General features: G+C 41.8%; 1 non-coding gene across 1 annotated transcript; it reads left to right on the plus strand.

Moving 5' to 3' along the window:
* Positions 1 to 241: 241 nt before the first annotated feature.
* Positions 242 to 373, plus strand: LOC116915122. Its single transcript, XR_004389803.1, has one exon. It is a non-coding gene; the product is annotated as a small nucleolar RNA SNORA17 (small nucleolar RNA).
* The last annotated feature ends 18834 nt before the right edge of the window (positions 374 to 19207 follow it).

Raw genomic sequence — 19207 nt, forward strand, 5'->3', positions numbered from 1 at the left:
AAAGACACAAAGCACCCCTTACTTCTTCAAGGAAGTAAAAACAGAAGAATAGAAAAGCAAATATTGAAAGCTTCTATTTCTGCAAGGCAATGTTTACAGTAGTATTTCAGGTAAAGAGGATTGGCATTGGGTTGAGGAACAGGGATAGAGAAAAAAAATCATACAAAGAAATTAGCATTTAAACAAAGTACGTCATCACTATTACATGCCTTTGTTTTACTTTTAAAAACATTAGTGTGTGCTCGCCCCTAGAAGCACTGCACTTGTGGCTGCTGTGTCACATGTGTGTCAGTAGGTGGCAGAGGGGAGAGAGGCTACGTCTAGGCTCAGTGTTCTGACCTGTGAATATCTGAATGATTAGTAACCTAACTTTCCTTGAAAAAAGGAAGCCTGAGACAACCACGAGGCCAGCAGCAAGGGGCCTTTGGGCAGAGAGCTATCCTGAGATGACCACCAGTACATTGTAGCACGGCCTGGCTAGGCTCCTGGTAGGGAATGAGCTGGAGTCCAGATGAACCTGGCCTGGGACCATGACCCTAGGCAGGAGTGAGCCTGAGACAGATGACCCTTCTGTGGTGTCACAGGGGTAGGCCCAGGCAAGGAGTGTGCCTGAGATAACCTCCAGTCTGGTGACACAGGACCCTGACAGGAAACTAGCCAGAAATGATCATAAATCAGAGTTCCACACAATCCTTGGGGAGCAGACCATGCCTGAGATGACCCTACCTGAAGTCACAAGTAGGGCATAGCACCCCTGAGTCCAGACTCTCAGAATACGGGCACAAGGAAGAGAGGCCGTACTGGAGGATAGTCTGATCTGAGTAACTGGTGATACTGACATCCCTGGCCTGGGCTGCCACCTGTGGATATGCTGATGTCTGAGGGCTGTGCAGAACTGGCCCCAGCCCAACATCTCCATCAATGAGTGCTGGAGTGCATGAAAGGGCATGTCTTACATATCCCAGACAACAAGATCTCCATGAGACAGGACAACAACAGGATATCTGAGAGGAGTCCCAGTGAGATTCTGGTATTAATAGAGTAGCAGAAGCCAGAGGCCTCATACCAGACCAATGAGTCATTGCAGAGAACATTTGCAAGCAAAGAAGTGTGGACAAAAGGGTAGACTGTGGGACACACTCTGACGTGCCACAGCTTCCACAGTAAGATTTTCTCTCTCTCTCTTGGCCGGGAGGTTGCAGTGGTGGAGGGTGGGTATGAGGGGAGGGAGAGATGAGTGCAGCTGGGGTGAATGATGTGAAATTCACAGAGAACCAATAAATTTAGTGTGAATGTGTGTGTGTGTGTGTGTGTGTGTGTGTGTGTGTGTGCGTGCGTGTGTGTGTGTGTTATAGGGAAGGAGTACGTGTATGTGTGTGCTACAAAGTACATGTGGAGGAGTTAATTTGCCAGTTTGCAAGAATGAATTCTCTTCTTCCATCATGCGGAAGGATCAAACCCTGGTCTTCAGGCTTAACAGCGGCAATCTTTATCTGCTGACTCATCTTATTGGTCTACTATTAAATATCTTGATTGTCAGCCATCTTCTTTGAACCATCACCTATTGTATTTTTCCTTTATGCTTAACTCTCCCTATAAAAAGAGGTTAGTGAAATAGAGAAAAGCAAAAGATGCCTGGCAAAACTAATTGGCCAGAAATTTGTGCCCAGAGTAAGAGTACACTGCATTGTGTGCAAAAGCACTATTTCTGCATCTGCGCAGAAACCCCTGGTCATGGACAGAGCTTGGACAACTTGCCAGACATAAATCTGATGTTCACTCAAGATAGCAGGGTGTTCTGCTTCTAGTCCAGTGAGACTGAAAACAAAAGACAGCTGATTCTATAGCACCATCTGACCAGAAGGGCAGAATTTTACTTCAAAAGAACAAATGACTCTGATGTTGTTTTTAAACTTCCCTCTGAAACTTCACAAGCCAGGTCTCCATTTTCTATATTCTGTACTGCTCTCAATATTCCTCCTCCTCCCCTTCTTCCTCTTCCTCTTCCTCATCCTCTCCCTCATTCTCTCCTTCTTCCTCTTCCTCCTCCTCTTCCTTGTCCTCTTCCTTGTCCTCTTCCTTGTCCTCTTCTTCCTCCTCCTCTCCTTCCTCTTCCTCCTTCTCTTCCTCTTCCACCTCTTCTTCTGAGAGAGGGTCTCTCTGTATTCCAGATGCTGTCGAACTCACTCGGCTTCAAACTCAGAGATCCTCCTGTCTCAGCCTCTGTGTACTGGGATTGAAGTGTGTGAGTCACCACTTTCCAGCTCTAAACATTTATATCTTCCAAGTCCCAAAAGAGCATCCCACCTAGCTCTTGACACTAGGGGGTTTTCTAGCCCAAACTTCTAGAATCTTTTCACAATTTTACCCCAAACATGGTCATGTCTACCACAGCACTACCTCACCCACTATGCCAGTACCAACTCGTCTTAGTTAGGGTTTCTTTTTCTGCAGTGAAACACCATAACTGAAAAGCAAGTTGGGAAGGGAAGAGTTTATTTGGTTTACTCTTCGTTGTAGTCCATCACTGAAGGAAGCTAGAACAGGAATCAAACAGGAAGGAACCTGCAGGCAGGAGCTGATGCAGAGGCCATGGAGGGGTGCTGCTTATTAGATTGCTCCTAATGGCTTGCTCAGCTTGCTTTCTTACGGAAACCCAGACCACCAGCTTGGGGATGGTACTACTCACAGTGGGATGAATCCTTTCCATCAATCACTAGCGAGGAAATGCTCGACAGGCTTGCCTACAGCCCATTCTTATAGACACATTTTCTCAATCGAGGTCCATCACAGGCAGATTTGAACATCTCTGAAGGGCCTCACATATCATCCCATCCTAGACTCCTATCCTGCTGTTCTGCCATCCTGGGAGCTCCCCTCACATGTAGCTCATGTAGGTTGGCTGCTGGATCCTCAGTTGTCACCTCCATGTTCCAGGAGAGAAGAAAGAGGAAGCAGATACAGCAATGAAGCACATCCCAACAGCGATGCAGGATGCTGGTGTTTCATTGACCCAAACTGGCCACAGCAGAGCTACAACATGGAGTATTTGCTTGGACATAATGTCTTATCCGGTGGACATGGGTTTCTTTTATCAGGCACAAAAGACTGGGTGTTAGGTGGGCAATTTAGAACGGTTGGCAGAGGGTTGGGATTTAGCTCAGTGGTAGAGCACTTGCCTAGGAAGCGCATAAGGCCCTAGGTTGGGTCCCCAGCTCAAAAAAAAGAACCAAAAAAAAAAAAAAAAAAAAAAAAAAAAAAAAGAAAGGTTGGCATAGTCACCAGGCAGGAAGTGAAGTCTCATGGGTAAATCCATGGGGTTGGAAATCACCGAACCACGGTTTTCTTTTTGGTTTGGCAATTTGAAATGTTTCTAAGCTTCAAAACAAAGGATTTTTTTGTTTTGTTTTTTCCTCTAGTTCTAAGAGAATGGATTTATTGGAGGGAACATGTCAAAAGTGTCACTTTATCAACATTTCTAAAATAAAAGATAACTTTAAATCACATGGGTCCTTTTAGGTTTATAAGTCTGAGAGAAATTAAAAGTTGAACACTTTTTCCTAAAATGTTTCCCGAGAGAATAAAAGATTTAATCGAACGTATCATAAATTAGATGTGCAATAATCTTAATTTACCACTATAATAATTGACACTGCTAGCAATCAGTACATTCTCAAACTTTTCAGCCATTGTTTGGTCTGGATTTCCACTTTTAGCTGTCTTTCATCTGTCTTTGAGACCAAGTCTCATGTAGTGCAGGCTGGCCTTGAACTCACTATGTAGCTGAAACTGGTTTTGAACTCTTGACCCTCATGCCTCCACTTCCCCAGTGCTGGAATTACAGGTTCTCAGCACTATGCCTGGCCTTTAAGTGTCCTTTAAGTGAAGAAATATATAATTGTGATTGTGTAGACATCATGGCTGGTATATAGAACCTGTATATTTTAAATGGACATCAATGAGAATCTAACTTCCTTGCACAGCAGAATTGCCAGGTACTTGAAATCTTCAAGAGATAAAAGATACAATCTCACAAAATACTGCCTGCCCCACAGGGTCTCACAGAAAACCTTCTGCCCCTGCACCCTGTGTCTTTTTTGTTCACAACCCAGTATGGGCTTCTAACTCTTTATGCCAACAAAGAAGACTCCTTTAAAATAACTGAAAGCCACAACCTCTTTTCGGTATTATGTTTCAAACGTTTTCGTCTCTGATCTCATTTGAACTCTGGTCACAATGACTATGTCTTGAGACCAAGCTGCTGGCCACATCAGAGGGCTCTTTCTAGCAAGTTTCTGAGGTCAGTGTGAACTGCATGGATCTCTCAGGGAGAAAGCACAGCACACTTTTACTCACGGGTACCTTCTGCACTGGATCATCCTCTTCTGATGCTTAAGATCCTGAGAGCGGCCTGATGAGAGTGGGTACCAGGTCTGTCAGGGCACATTAAGAATCCACGTTCGATTGAGCGTATTTGTCTGTCTCCTTTATGTAAGACGGTGTTAATGAAAGACTTGCTCTAGCAAATATTAAGGAGCGAAGAACCCTCAGGACTTAATAAATAGAACAGAGTAAAGCCTAACCCATCCAAAGCCTAGCCCATTCCTGAAACACCCTGTGCAACTGGTCTAGACATCGTGGCAGTGGTGGAGGAAATGAAGCGAAGAGGCATTGACCTTTCTTTAAGTTTCGCTACATGCACCTTGGGGATAAGTAGACTTTGGCTGTGTTTTAGGGAGTCGGAGAAAGTAAATTCCCAGAGTGAAAGTTAATGTGATTATCAGAAAAGCAATTCATGAGTGTACAATCTTTGAATCAGGAAAACCATGCATGGATTTTTCTTCATGATGCGATGGCATGAATGTGCCATACATTTCCCCAAATGCAATTTATGTTGCAACATGGGTCTAACGTGATAGTGTAAGAGCCTTTAGCAGGTAATGTACAGACTTAGGGTCCCTGCAAAAGACAGTAGAGCCGCAGTCAGGGTTCCAGGGCCACGAGGCATTTCCTGACTCATTCGGATGCATAGCTCCCCAGTACTGAGCCTGACTGCCTGTATTTTTTTTATATTGTTTTGTGCAAATCTTAGTCCATGCTATCCTCCTATGCTGGTTACAAGGACTTGGTGTATACGTGGGTAGAACCTCATTCTCAACGTGATTGCTAAGTTGTTTTTAATCCTATAGTAAAAAAAAAAAAGGCCTAGTTTGAGTTTGCAAAAATGGGGCTACTGAGATAGATCACACAATGCATGCAAAGTCTTGGCTTCGGTCTCCAGCACATAGGCCAAAACAACTGAAACAAACAAACAAACAAACATCCTTGGTGATAGTAAAAGAGAGAGAAGAACAGGGTAAGGGAGGGAAGTAAAGAGGACTAAAAATGAGACATAATATATTGAGTATCTAAGGGCAAAGATGTCCTTAATCAGTTCTTGAGTGGACTCCATGTTCCAGTGGGCTCTCCTTCCCTGTTCATGTAACCCATGGTCCAATAAAACAAGCCACAGTAGATTTTGGAAGTACATATTACACGGTGATCTAAAAACTGTTCATTTATTGATATGTGATAAACTGAATTCAGTTTAAATGAAAATTCAAGGCAAATACTAACCCAGATAGGGTGTTGGAACTATAAGCTACATTAACAGTCCTCTCTTGTTTGAGATAACCTACCTATGGCCTCACCACACTGAAATCTAAGAACTAGGAAATATGCCGAGATGGTTAAACTAACAAGTAACTGCGTTAAGTGGTTAACTGTTGCAGCTGTAGTTGTAGTTTTCCGTTATGTTCCGTGGAGAAATGTAACGAGCCACCAGTGAGAGATCTGCTTCGATACAAGAATAAAGTGATAGCACACAGAATTGTTATTTCTTTTTAAAAAGGCTTCCTGGGGGTAGAAATAGACAGCTGTCATATTGTCATAACTACCCACAAAAAAGGGTCAAAATGTAACCTATTACTACAATTTGCAGTCTATTAAAAACATTAGCTTTAAATTTAAAGGGTGGTGGCCTTTCAAAAAAGCTTCAGGGCAATCTTTGTTAAAAGGTTCAAGATAAATATGAAAATGAAAATTTATGTAATTAGGCTGTTTTCAAGAAACCAATTTTAACAATTTGGTTCATTTTCATATCATTTCAAGCATCATTTCTCATGGACTATTCAGAATGAACCAACACCTCGTATCATACACATTTAGCATAATTACCACAATACGACTCTCTTAGCTGGGGAAAATGCCTCAGTGGGTGTTGGCTGAGCCAGCACAAGGATTCCGAGATCCCTCAAACCCACATAAAAGCTGGGAGTGTTAGCATGTGCCTGTAACCACAGAGCTGGAAGGCAACGAAATAGGTAGGTCCCTGGGACTGGTTGCCCAGCTAGTCTAACCAAAATGGCTAGCTTTGGGTTCAGGAAGAGATCTTGTCCTAAAAATTAATATGCAAAATACTAGAAGAAAAATACGTTCACACAGACAGACAGATACACACAAACACAGACAGATACACACACACACACACACACACACACACATGGTGAGCACTCTAACACGCATGTGAGCATGCACATAGCACACACACATAAAAAATAAATACAACCATCTTAAAGCCACAAACAGATAATCAAACAATTATATACTGAATATTAGAATTCGGCATTCACTCTTCTTTACAAATAAATGTGGAGATAATGAAAAAAAATAACAGCTCTACAAAACCCAAAAACAGAAAAAACATCACCTTAAAAGCAAGGACATGGTTGGGATTTAGCTCTAAAGTGGTATACTTTGGATTTGTTTTGTTTTGAGACAAATTGAGCCCTGATTGTCCAAAAAGGCCCTAGCAAACCATATAAGGCCCTGGGTTCACGCGGGTCCCAAGTTTTGCCGAAAAAAAAAAAAAAAAAAAAAAAAAGAAAAGAAAAAAAAAAAAAGGAAAGTTCTAAGTAAGGACATTAAAATAGTTCATTTACAACCAGAACAGAGACAGAGACATTGCTCTCTGTTGTCATTCAATTCTGATATTATGGTAAGCACAATCAAGACAGAAAGCAATCACCCAAGTATTAGAAAAAAGAAAATATCAAACTATCTTCAATTGCTGCTGGTACTATTTTGCATGCGGACAAATGAAATGATTCTGGCTTAACAATAACACAAGAGGTAAAACAGGAATTGGAATGTATTTCAGATAAATAGATTTGAAAAATGGGAATTTGAATGTATTTCAGATAAATAGATTAGAAAACATTGTCTACTTTAATAGTAAGTAGAAATAGTAACATGGGAAATAAACCATTAACATAATTTGAGAAGCTATAATCTTCCAGGAAATCCATAAATAAATATCCGTATATAATCCTATGGAAAGACCCAGCCTGGAATAAGCAAATGTAAGGTCTGGAGAAAACAGCCCATAGTGTTTTGAATGAGAATTGTCCCTATAGGCTCAATTATTTGAATGTTTGTGTCCCAGTTAGTTTAACTATTTGGGAAGGATTGGGAGGTGTGGCCTTATTAAAGGAGGTGGGATGGCTTTTGAGTTTCAGAAAGCTGTATCACTCCCAGTTAACTCTCTGTCTCTCTATCTCTGTATTTCTCTCTGTCTCTCTCTATCTCTATCTCTCTCTCCTTCCTCCCTCTGTCTCTGCCTCTCTCTACCTTGTAGTTGTTGTTTTAACATGTAAGTTTTCAGCTACTGTTCTAGTAACATGTGCCTTCTACCATGTTACCCAGCATGATGGCCATGTTATTGGCTCACCCTCTGAAACTGTAAGCAAGTCTCCAATTAAATGATTTTGTTTGATTGTTTTTTTTTTTTGTGGGTACTTTTGTTGTTATTTGGGTGGTTCCATTTGTTTTGTTTTGAGACAGTGTGTGTGTGTGTGTGTGTGTGTGTGTGTGTGTGTGTGTGTAACCCTGACTGTCCTAGGATTCACTCTTAGACCAGGCCAATCTAGAGCTCAGAGATCTACCTGTCTCTGCCTCCCCAGGACTGGGGTTAAAGGCATATACCACTGCCTAGAGATTTTTTATTTTTATTTTTTTGCCTCAGTCATGGTAACTTTTCATAGTAATAGAACAGTAATTAAGACAGGGTCTTAAGTGAGTTTTGCCATGTTGGCAGCTGGAAAGCCAAAGGTTCATGAAGGAAGAGAGGACTGGAAAAAAGTGGCAATGAGAAGGAATGAAGACTGGACAATAATGACAAAATAAAGTTATGGCACTGAATGTTCTATGTATAAAACTTTTGTACCAAGAATGGGTCTTTGAAATCAGAGATAGAAAGTGTGTTCCAAGAAAAATGGATCAATGAGATCCTTAGAGATGTCTAAGGAAAAGAATTCTGTATACACTGACAAGATAAAATGAAGTCATTTAGAAGTAACATTTTTAGGCCTCCCCACAGGTTTCTACAAATTTCAAGGATTGGAGGACTTCTAGACATTCACCCCAGTAAAATGGAAACCCATTCAACATACATTCATTATAATACCCTGATCAAGATCAACTGAAATCTCACTGCTCAGTAAATAAAATATAGTATACCATAGAAGAATATTAGTCAGCCTTAAAAATTAATAGACTATTGCTACCACATCATCTCTCAAAATACATCTGCAAGCCAAAAAGAAAAAAAAAATACAACTATTTGGTGGTATTTATAAGAATCTTCTGGAAGGGGCAAATCCATGAGAACAGATGCTAAATTGTGTTTTGCCTGGAGTTAGTGTCACTGATCCCACAGGGATGTTTGAGTGATAGTCTATGTTTTGATTTGGGGAATTTTAATTGACTATTTATCTAGATTTATAGACTACAGATAGTGTTAAGACCCTGTCAGCAATTTGGTTCTTCACTTCTGTGGCAAATATAAGAATTTCAAAATGTACACTTGGAAATGAGAGTAAGAGAAAAATGAATCAAAACACAGAAAGGTTGATGACCAAGAAAAATGTTACTTAGCTGAGTAGAATTTACAAATAGATAACTAGAAACATTCACTGACTTCTTGAAAACTATGAAGTTGGTAGTGAGATTTTGTTTTTAACTTTTCAGTGGGATGCTGGGGATGGATAATTTAACAAGGTGATTTCCACAGCCTGAGGTAAAGTGAAATTTCACTTTTATTCCTAAAAGACACAGAAGCCTGGGAATCTCTAGGATTAACAAGCATTTGAAGGCAGTGAAGAGTATAATGAGGACAGAGGTAAACCTAGTGGTAGAATGCTTAGCTGTCATAAGAGACTCTGTGTTCTATCCCTAACACTGAAAGCAAAAAATGTCAGCTAAATAGCAACAAAACACTATCACCACTAGAAACTCACAAAGCAAACACCAAAAGTTAACCAAAACAAGAGACTCCCTAGAAAATATATGAATGTGTAGAGCCTCTGTCTTAGCCACTTCTCTATTGCTGTGAAAAGACACTACAACCAAGGCAACCACAGAAGGAAAGTTTATTTGGGGTTTATAGTTTCAAAAGGATGCCATGGGCGTCATGGCCGGGAGCACAGCAGCCTGCAGCAAGCAGGCAGGGATGCTTCTGGAGTAGTAGCCAACAGCTCACATCTTGAAGCACAACCATGAGGTACAGAGAGCTGGCAGAAATGGCCCAAGTCTTTTGAAACCTCAAAGGCCAGTGACACACTTCCTCCAACAAGGTCACACCTACTAATCCTTCCTAAACAATTCTACCAAGCATTTAAACCTATAAGTCTATGGGGAACATTCTCATTCAAATCACCTTACACAACTACTACAGTACAAGGTTCATCTTAAAGATACCTCCATTGACATGGGCCCCATCTATGAGCTCAAGTCTATTGCCAATGAAGATTCAAAAGTAGTCCATGTGTTACTGCACAAGGTCTCCTTACATCTTTTTTCCCCCTCTATCATCATGTATAAACTCAAATTAACAAGAATCAACCAATTATTTTTATAACCTCTCATCATGCTCTTTAAATTTTTTAGAAAAGAAAGGCTCTTTGTTTAGTATTCTTCTAGAACATCCTCTATATTTATGTAGAGAAAACAAAGTACCATAATGAATAGCAAATTATGCTTCCCAGAGGCCTCCTCCATTTCTATTATATCCTTTGAGATACTGTTTAGAAAAAAAATTAGGTTTTAGTCACTGAGCTTCCATAAGGTATATTACATTCTGTTCAGAAACTTTTCATCTGATATACAGGCACCTGGGGGAACTTTGTCAACTTGTATTTTATCTCTAAAGTAATGCCACATTACTAAGCATTACTCTTCTTCCAAGTTTCTAGGCTCCTTAGTAATCCACAGGTTGTCAACTACAAATGTTTGCAAGCAAATGTGATGGATTACAAGAAAACGCAGAATGTCCAGGGGTAGAGATTAAAAATTGTGTACGAACTGAGATACTGTGCATACTGAGATCTAAGGAGTTTTAGATCCCCTGGTGGAGACTGTTCTAAAGGGAGCTGAGAAATAGATACCATGAAACCCAGGACATCTTACACTTCTGTCAGAAAGTGTGCTGCAGATGTAATGTAGCCTGGATCCACTCCTTCCACCATTACTTGGGACAAATGTAGACATGGAATTTGTCATGGGGAACCTGCATGGAAAGGATTATGATGCCTGTAACAAGGGAAGGCCATGAAGATGCATGCACTAAGCCAAGTCCTGCTTGGCCATGTATAAGGGACAGAATGACAAGGTTCCTGCCCCTGAAACAGAGCCAGCAGGGCATGGGCCTCTGTGGGGAGCGGGTGTGGCGACAGTCCCAAGATGGTGCCCAGGACTACAGCTAAGTCTCGTGACTAGCACCTGACTTCTTTACACACCTGAAACTAGCCACGTCCATTGTGAGAGCTGTGCAGACACACCATGACACAAGGTCAGGCCATGTGACGTGGACCTATGAACTGAGATTACGCAGTCTGGACTGAGGAGGCGGAGTTGAGGGAGGATATAAGGGAGTGTGCTCGGGGGCTGGGGAGAGAGGAAGGGAAGAAAAGAGAGATTGCTGCTTACATACAAAAAGAAAGGCTCCTGAATAAACTGCTTTCAGAAGAACGTCGTGGTGTTGCTCCTTTCTGCGGGACAGAGACAAAAGCGACAAGTGGTGGCCCATACGGGGACCCTCCTCCTTCGTTCAGAACTCATCGAGGTCAGGACGGCTAGCCGGTAAGTTCCCAGGTAAGTGGGACGAGCTAAGCTCTCAGGTTGAGACTATAAGGTTCCCGATTTTGGGACAAGTCGCACCAAGCACAATGGAGAACTCAACATCAGCTCAGACAGTTCGCCAAGCCCTCAAGGATTTGTTAAAAGCGAAAGGAATCGGGCTAAAGAAAGAAATAGTAGAGAGTTTTTTAAAAGCAGTGGACCAGGTTGCTCCATGGTTTCCAGTGACAGGACATCTTACAATGCCCAGTTGGGAGAAATTAGGGAAAGATTTGAGGTTTGCCAAGGAGCAGGGGTTTAAAAAGAGTGCTGCAGTGTGGAAATTAGTAAAAAATACATAGGGGATGAGGAAAGGTGTGGCAACGGAGCTCAAAAGGGGAAATAAGGCACTAAATCAGGTTAGGGAGGAACGTTCTCAAAAATTAGAGACCGAAGGAAATTCTAGCGAGGGGGAAATGTTGGAAGACAATCTAGAAAACATCGCCGACAGCTTAGAGAAAGTGAAACTAAAGGTAGAACCATCGCTCCGGGGCCACCTCATCACCTCCGTACGCTCCAGGGGGGCAGAGGATGTAAGCTTACAACCCTTTGAAATCTGGAGAGTTTTTTGTTACTACAGCCATTGTTACTGCTATAGCAGTTTCTGCTGCCGCAGCCATTGCTGCAGCCATATCCCTTACCTCTGTAGTACAGACTGTGACAGCTATAAGCAATTTATCCACAGCTGTAAGTAATTTATCCACAGGTGTTAAAGAAGCTTTAGATGTTCAGAGTAATATTAATAGTCAGTTGAAAGCGGGAATTTTGCTGCTGTATCAAAGGGTCGATTTGCTCCAAGAACAAGCGGATATTATGATGGAGTTAATACAATTGGGTTGTGAGTAGAAATATTCAGGACTGTGTGTCACCTCCATACCATTTGTGAATGTCAGTTGTGCTGCTCAGTTATCCCATAATATATCTCAGTATCTTACAGGAAATTGGTCTCAACATTTTGATAGACTAGTTCGAGAATTGAGACAATCCATCGTCCATATCAACTCCACCTGAGTGGACATGTCCTTAGCTGGAGGACTAGCTGATTGGATTGCCACCGCTGCCTCACGGCTAAAAGAATGGGCTAGACTTGCTGGACTTGCCCTATGCCTGATTCTTATTAGTGTCCTGGCCTTTTGGTGCATGTGCTGTATACAGTTTCGTCAACACAGAACTCAAGCCTTAATGATTCAGGCTTTTACAGCGGTGGAGATGGGACAGTCCCCTCAAGTGTGGCTTGGCATGCTACAGAAGTAGTCAATGACGATCAAGATGCCTGTGCATGTCACCAACCTAAGACAGGGATCAAACCTAAGCTGTTTGTCGTCCGATGATGGGTAAGGGACATTGCTACAGGGGACAACCTAAGACAGACATTCTCTCTGCCAAAAACATAAAGGGGGAGATGTGGGGAGCGGGTGTGGCGGCAGTCCCAAGATGGCGCCCGGGACTACAGCTAAGTCTCATGACTAGCACCTGACTTCTTTACACACCTGAAACTAGCCACGTCCATTGTGAGAGCTGTGCAGACACACCATGACACAAGATCAGGCCATGTGATGTGGACCTATGAACTGAGATTACGCAGTCTGGACTGAGGAGACAGAGTTGAGGGAGGATATAAGGGAGTGTGCTCAGGGGCTGGGGAGATGGAGACGACAGGCCTCCATGAGTGTCCATGGTTGCTGTGCGTGAAAAGTTTGTTTGTATAATGTGTATGTTTTCAGTTCCTTCTTTGAGGAATGTCCTCTCTGCCAAGGTTAATGAGTCCATGATAATCAGAGACAGCACCAGTCTGAGAGGCAAGGGCATGTCTATGTTCCAGCAAAATGGTAGAATGGTGTGACCTTCAGGACAGCCCTTAAAGCTGTGGGAAAGAACACTGAAAATATGAGTTTGAAAATATGTAATTTTCAACTATGCAAAATATAAGAACTGTAATATGCATTGTATAAGGAGCTTCACAGACTTAAAGGAACAGAGGCAGCTGCACTATGAGTCAGCTTGTCAGAAAGATATTAAGGAAGATATTAAGGGATTTAGGGAGTGGTGGTCACAAGGCAAGATCCCACCCAGCTAAGCCTTTTGTTTATGTTAAGAAAGGCAGGTGGATTCCTGGCCAGCCTGGAACAGAGCTACTTTAGGTCCAGGCCTGGTCAGAATGGTAATTTCAGGGTGGGGCCCAATCCAGCTATCTTATTGTCTGTGCTTATACTTACAGTCTCTTTCTAAGAATCAAGGGCCTAGGATGCCGGGATGTTGATTCATGGGATAATCAAAAGGGAACCTAGGGTAATGACTGAATTGATATGTAAATAAAAACTGGGCTTTTGATCTGCAAGCGATGGTGATTGGATTTTGAGTCATTTGTTTGTTTCACCACTCCCAGATACTCCTTCTCCAAGCCAAGGCAATAGTAGATGAAAGAAGAGGTCTATATAAAACATGGTGACAGGACGGGTATTTCTCCCTTCAGAGACTTAATGCTATGCATATGGAGAGTTGGATATAGTGGTTCTCCCCAAATGGGATAAGTTAGGCTAGAAGCTAAGGGAGAAATGAATTCTGTGTAACAGGGAGACCCTTCTAGGCAGCCAAAGACAGAACAAGGCTCTCTTGAGAGGTTGTGTGTTGGGTGTGCCAGGAACAAAACCTGGACAGTCACAGTGAAAAGCAGGAGAGGCACTTGAAGGTCAAGGGGACACTAGTCAAAAGAAGGCTAACAGCCCATGGAACAAAGCTCAGTTGTCGAGAACATTCATAAACCCACCTTCACAGACGCTTACAGTTCAAGGGAAGAAGGGTAATCACCAGCTTTCTTTCCTCTAGTGGATTGCAGAGAAGAGAGCATCCTGTGTGTCCAGGAGGTTTTGAGTAAGCAAAACAACAGTGTTTGAAGAAATAGACTTCCCTCTTTTATACACTTCTGAATCTCAGACAAGTTTGGTTTGTTTGCTGTGTTGAAAACTCACTGCTTGACCATGAACCATGGGGTAGCTCAGGATGGAGAAATCTCAACTTCCTGGCTATTTGAAAGGATGGCCTTGACTACTGAAGAGTTTGACACTATGAATGCATACCATGGAGCGCTGATTTATAAACCAAATATTTTGTGGGGCATGAAAAATATTTTCACAGGTGATTTGAAATACACTATTTTAAACATTTCAGCCAAAGGAGCTACTGTAACCCAGTAAAACAGGGTGCTCACTGTACTGACAAACCACAGCTTCATGAGATTTCTGCAAAACCTGAGGTGAGGGGGAATCTCATACTTTAGCAAACTCTCCTTCAGTTTTTTGTGGTTATTGCAAGGAGGATAATTTTCTGGGAGATTACTGAGGCATGGCTGTTGACCTCCTCGATAAAAAATTACACAGTTATGGGCCTGTTTTTCTTCTTCAAAGATTGCATCTTGAGTTGTTAAATACAACCAGTTGCTTTTTTGCTTGGCTTTTTACTAAATTACTACAGGTTAGTCACACTGCATGTGTCCATTAAATGCTCTACATTTCCGCCATAAAAATGAACTGTGTAGAAGCTGACAGCTTGGATTTTATTCTTTTCTTCTGGAATCTGATATAATGATTCTCTCATGTGTTGGTCTTGACTCCCAAAGATGAGATCAGTTATCTTGGACCCTGTGAATGCTACCTTAGCTAGAAGAAAGGTCTAGATGATTTGCATGGGCCCTCCATGAAACCATGTAGATTTTCATAGGGAGGCCAAGGGAGTTTTGATTAACATGTAGAGAAGAAGGGAAGAAAAGTAAGGAGGGAAGCAGAAAGTAGAAATGATACAGGCACACGGCAAGGAACAACGCCATAAAGGCCAGAAGAAGCAAGGTGCTGACTCTTCTATAGAGACTCCAGGCATGTGGTTCTGCTGACTCTTTGATTTCAGACTTAAGAGTTTTGAAATTTGTGCACTTTAAGACCCTAGATTTGTATAGAATCCATAGGGAACTCACACAGTGTTTTCACTTTTGGTTAGAGCCTTCTTCAGAATCCTAAAAGCTCTTCTTGTGATGTTCTGTGATTCTCTCTCTCTCTCTCTCTCTCTCTCTCTCTCTCTCTCTCTCTCTCTCTCTCTCTCTCTCTCTCTCTCTGCTACGTCTTTAAGGCTAAGCTTCCCATAGTTTGGTCTGAGCAGTCACTGTCACCACACTAAACAGCACAACGAGGGAATTGCCTAGCTCCATTATAAGACATAACACAGAGAACACTCACAGAATGTTACATCTGAAAACTGTCTCTTGATGGGTGATTTCATGGGATAAATTAAAGCTAGTTTTAAGTGGCAGCAGGAGCAGAGTAGGGCTAACTGACATACTCCCCTCTGCCTTGCCATACATGGCTTGAATTTTGTGTCAAGCATGTAGTCCCATTTCCTGATTGACCTTTAACTGTCAACTTGACACAGCCTAGAGTCATCTGAGAGAGGAACTGACGATATCAAATTAGCCCGAGAGCACCTGTGGGAGATTATTTTGATTGTTAATTAGTATAGGAGGACCCAGGCCACTGTGATCAGCATATCCCTTAGACCAGCCAGAATTTCCCAACCTGGAGATCAAACAACCTTTTCACAGAAGCTACCTAAGACCATAGGAAAACAAAGAAATTAGCATTATGATTCATAAGTTATAAAGTAGCAATGAAAATAATTTTATGGTTCAGGGTCAGCACAATATGAGGAATTGTGTTAAAGGACTGCATTGTTAGGAAGGTTGAGAACTGCTGCTTTGGATCCTGAGGTGTATAAGAAAGTTAGTGAGTGATCCCATTAGCAAGCAGTACCCTCCATGGTTTCTGCTGTACCAGATTGGCTGAGTGAGTTCCAAGGTTGGAGGAAATGTATAGATTAGGAAGCAGGCCTGCCTTAAGTTCATGCTCTGACTTCTATCAAAGATGGATTGTAAGCTGTAAGCTGTAATAAACCCTCCCCTCGTCTAAGCTGTTTGTGGTCATGATGTTTGTCAAAGCTTTGTAATGAATCTAGGACTTTTATGTTATATTTTTATGTAATTTTAGATGATATTTTTTTCTTCCCTTCTTTCCTGCCCTTTTTTTTTTTTGCATTGGCCTACTTCATACTTTACATGTTTTACTGCATGGGTTCCACTCCTTTTCATTTAAGTTCTGTCATACAATATGTTTTGTTCATATTTCCCTTCCCCCAACTCCTTGCAGATTGTCCCCACCTCCCAACCCAGTCAACATTATCTATCTATCTATCTATCTATCTATCTATCTATCTATCTATCTATCTATTATCTATTTCACTCAACTTTGTTATCTCTAAATACACAAAACATTTTATTCTTATTTTTGATCAGCCACCCTAATGAAGCAGTATAAACTAAAACATTCATTTGCTAAAAAATTAATTGTGTATACAGAAGAATAAGGACTGAAAGGAAATCGACAGCCACAGTAAACCTTGACTTTATCTGTCATGTAGGACTGGGCCATCCATCCTTAATAGGCAAAGATGAGACACAGGCAGAAATGTCTATTCAAACAGCTCTATAGTGTTTCCTCTTAAGTAAAGCTTTCCTGTAATTAGGAAGATTTTGGTTGTATGCTGATGCTCATAGCAATGCCATTTATAATAGATGACAAATGGAAGCAACCCTGTGTCCACTGAGAGATGAGTCAGCTATTAGGATGACATATACATATGCATAAGTATGTAAATACACGAATACTATAAATATTCATAAATGTGTTTATTCATGGGTGAATATTCAGCCTTCCGAAGGGGAATCAGTCGTGACATGTGCTACAAACATGGTTGAATCTTGAGGAACTCAAGTCAGTCACACAAGAACAAATATTGTATCACTCTGGTTATACCAGAAACTCAAAGGAGTCAAATGCTAGAGGCAGAGGCACTGGGGAGGTGGGAGTAAAGAAACGCAACACTCAGTGGAACTAGGGTGTGAGTTTGGGAACATAAAGGGCACTGGAGACAGACGGTGCTGAGTCACTAATGTGAATGTTTCATTCCAGTGAAAGTATGGTTACCATGGTTAATTTTTATATAGTTTATAGTTTGCCGCAATCCAAAAAGAGAAAGAGAGAGAATGTAAAAGGATAACTACAGTATCTAAAAGCAAGAATGAGAGAAATTCCTAACACATTCTTCTCTGGCCCAGATATGTTGACAAGTTGATATTTGGAGCTATTAACACATATTGGTTCCTAGCCTTGTGACCAATATTAAATATGGAGCTGCCACACAGGGTGGAGCTAACGACATGACTGACTGTCTTAGGTTTTTGAAGGATGATGGATGTAGAGGAACAGGAACAAAAGGGTCAGGATCAGGATCCACAGATTAGAAGAAACTGAGACTTCGGTGTACCATGAGGGAGGGGAATGCAGAGAGAAGCTGCTGTCCTTAGGATGTGGCTCTCTGGTGCTGCCCTGCCCTCAGATGATGGGACTGATGCCAAATAGAGCTTGCTCGAATCTGGATGGGCAGCTTGCAATTCACCAGAGGCAGCAGCCTCTACCAAATGAAGGATGAAGCACCAGAGGCCAGGTTTGATGGTGGCACACATCCACCGACAGGGCCGATGTTCAGAAGTCTTCCATGTTTTCACTGATACTGAGAGACTGGATTCACTTGGTACCATATTCATGGATGACAAGTCAGGGCTTGGCTGAATCATGGAAATATACATATTTTTAAATGGCTAAAAAAGGATGGGGACATACTAAAGTAGAAAATACAAGAAAGAAAGAGCAAAAGGACCAATGCAGAAAAAAAATGTTGGCACGAGGTGTTGGAGAAAGTGGGAGTAACCTAGCCAACTGCTTCAGGCTGCTCGTGTATTTGCATAACATTTAAATTAAAGCCTGACTAATTTTCCAACAAAGCACTTGGCTCCAAATATAAAATGTATAAGAAATTAGTCTTTTAAAAATTAAAAGATGTTTTTCTTGTCTGTGTATAATCTGCATGTCTTTTCTTTTCTTTTTTCTTTCATTCTTTTTTTTAAAATTTCTTGAATGGCTTTAACCTAGGGCATTTCTGTCCTTACTCATTAAAGCACATGTTATCCTGGCGACTTGACCAGGAGCATCACAAGTGTGCAGATGTCTTACCATGCAAGGCACCAATTTCCCCCTTTAATTATTTCCCTGTCAGAATCAATCTCTCTCTAGGGTCTGCTTTTGAGGCTCAACCAATCAGCTTCATTGTGCTGACACAGCCCAGCTGATGCCAAACAGGACTGCTGCTGAGGTCCCCATTAAGGGAACAAAACACACAGTCATCCCAGAAATGGCACCCCACAGCTACAGCATGCATCACCATGACTTGAAAATCACCAACTGCCAGGGAATGAAGGGGGCCTGGAGACTGCCTCCTGCCAGTCTAGCATCTGCCTAAAGAAGGCAGTAATCACTTGGTGAGCTAGGAACAGGCCGAGATCTATATATGCCTCCTAATTCCCATAACTCCCTTCAGCTCCCTCCATATCCCCTCAATATACCCCTTCCAACTACATTTTCTTTTAATAACTCACTCTGTCTAGTTAGTGCTGTCCATTCTTGCATGGGTGTGGGACTAACCACTGGACCATGGTACATCTGCTAATGATCACACCCTCAAAGAAGAATGGTTCTCCCTTCCCCATTAGCCATAAACTGCTAATAGCTCCTTAGTAAGTGGTAGGATCTGGAGAACACCTCCCACTTACAGCGTCTGCTTTCCTTTCTGTACAGTGATCTCTTCACTGTAGACTTGATAGAATGTGACTTAGTTGTGGGCTCTCAAAAATCCAAGATCCAGAAGAAGAGTGAATGTGGACCATAGGCTATCTATAGACCAAATTCTTCTGTCTTAAAACTAGCTCTTGTGAGTGACAGGGCAAATCATGATGTCAATGAGGCAAAGCCACCTAACCAAGGTCAAAGTTCTTAAGTTCTCTTGGATGTACGGCCTTTTCTGAATTCATTGCTTGTGTCTGAGCAATTCCCTTCCACAT

This window comes from Rattus rattus, chromosome 13 (assembly GCF_011064425.1).
Source record: "Rattus rattus isolate New Zealand chromosome 13, Rrattus_CSIRO_v1, whole genome shotgun sequence".
NCBI classification, from domain to species: domain Eukaryota; kingdom Metazoa; phylum Chordata; class Mammalia; order Rodentia; family Muridae; genus Rattus; species Rattus rattus.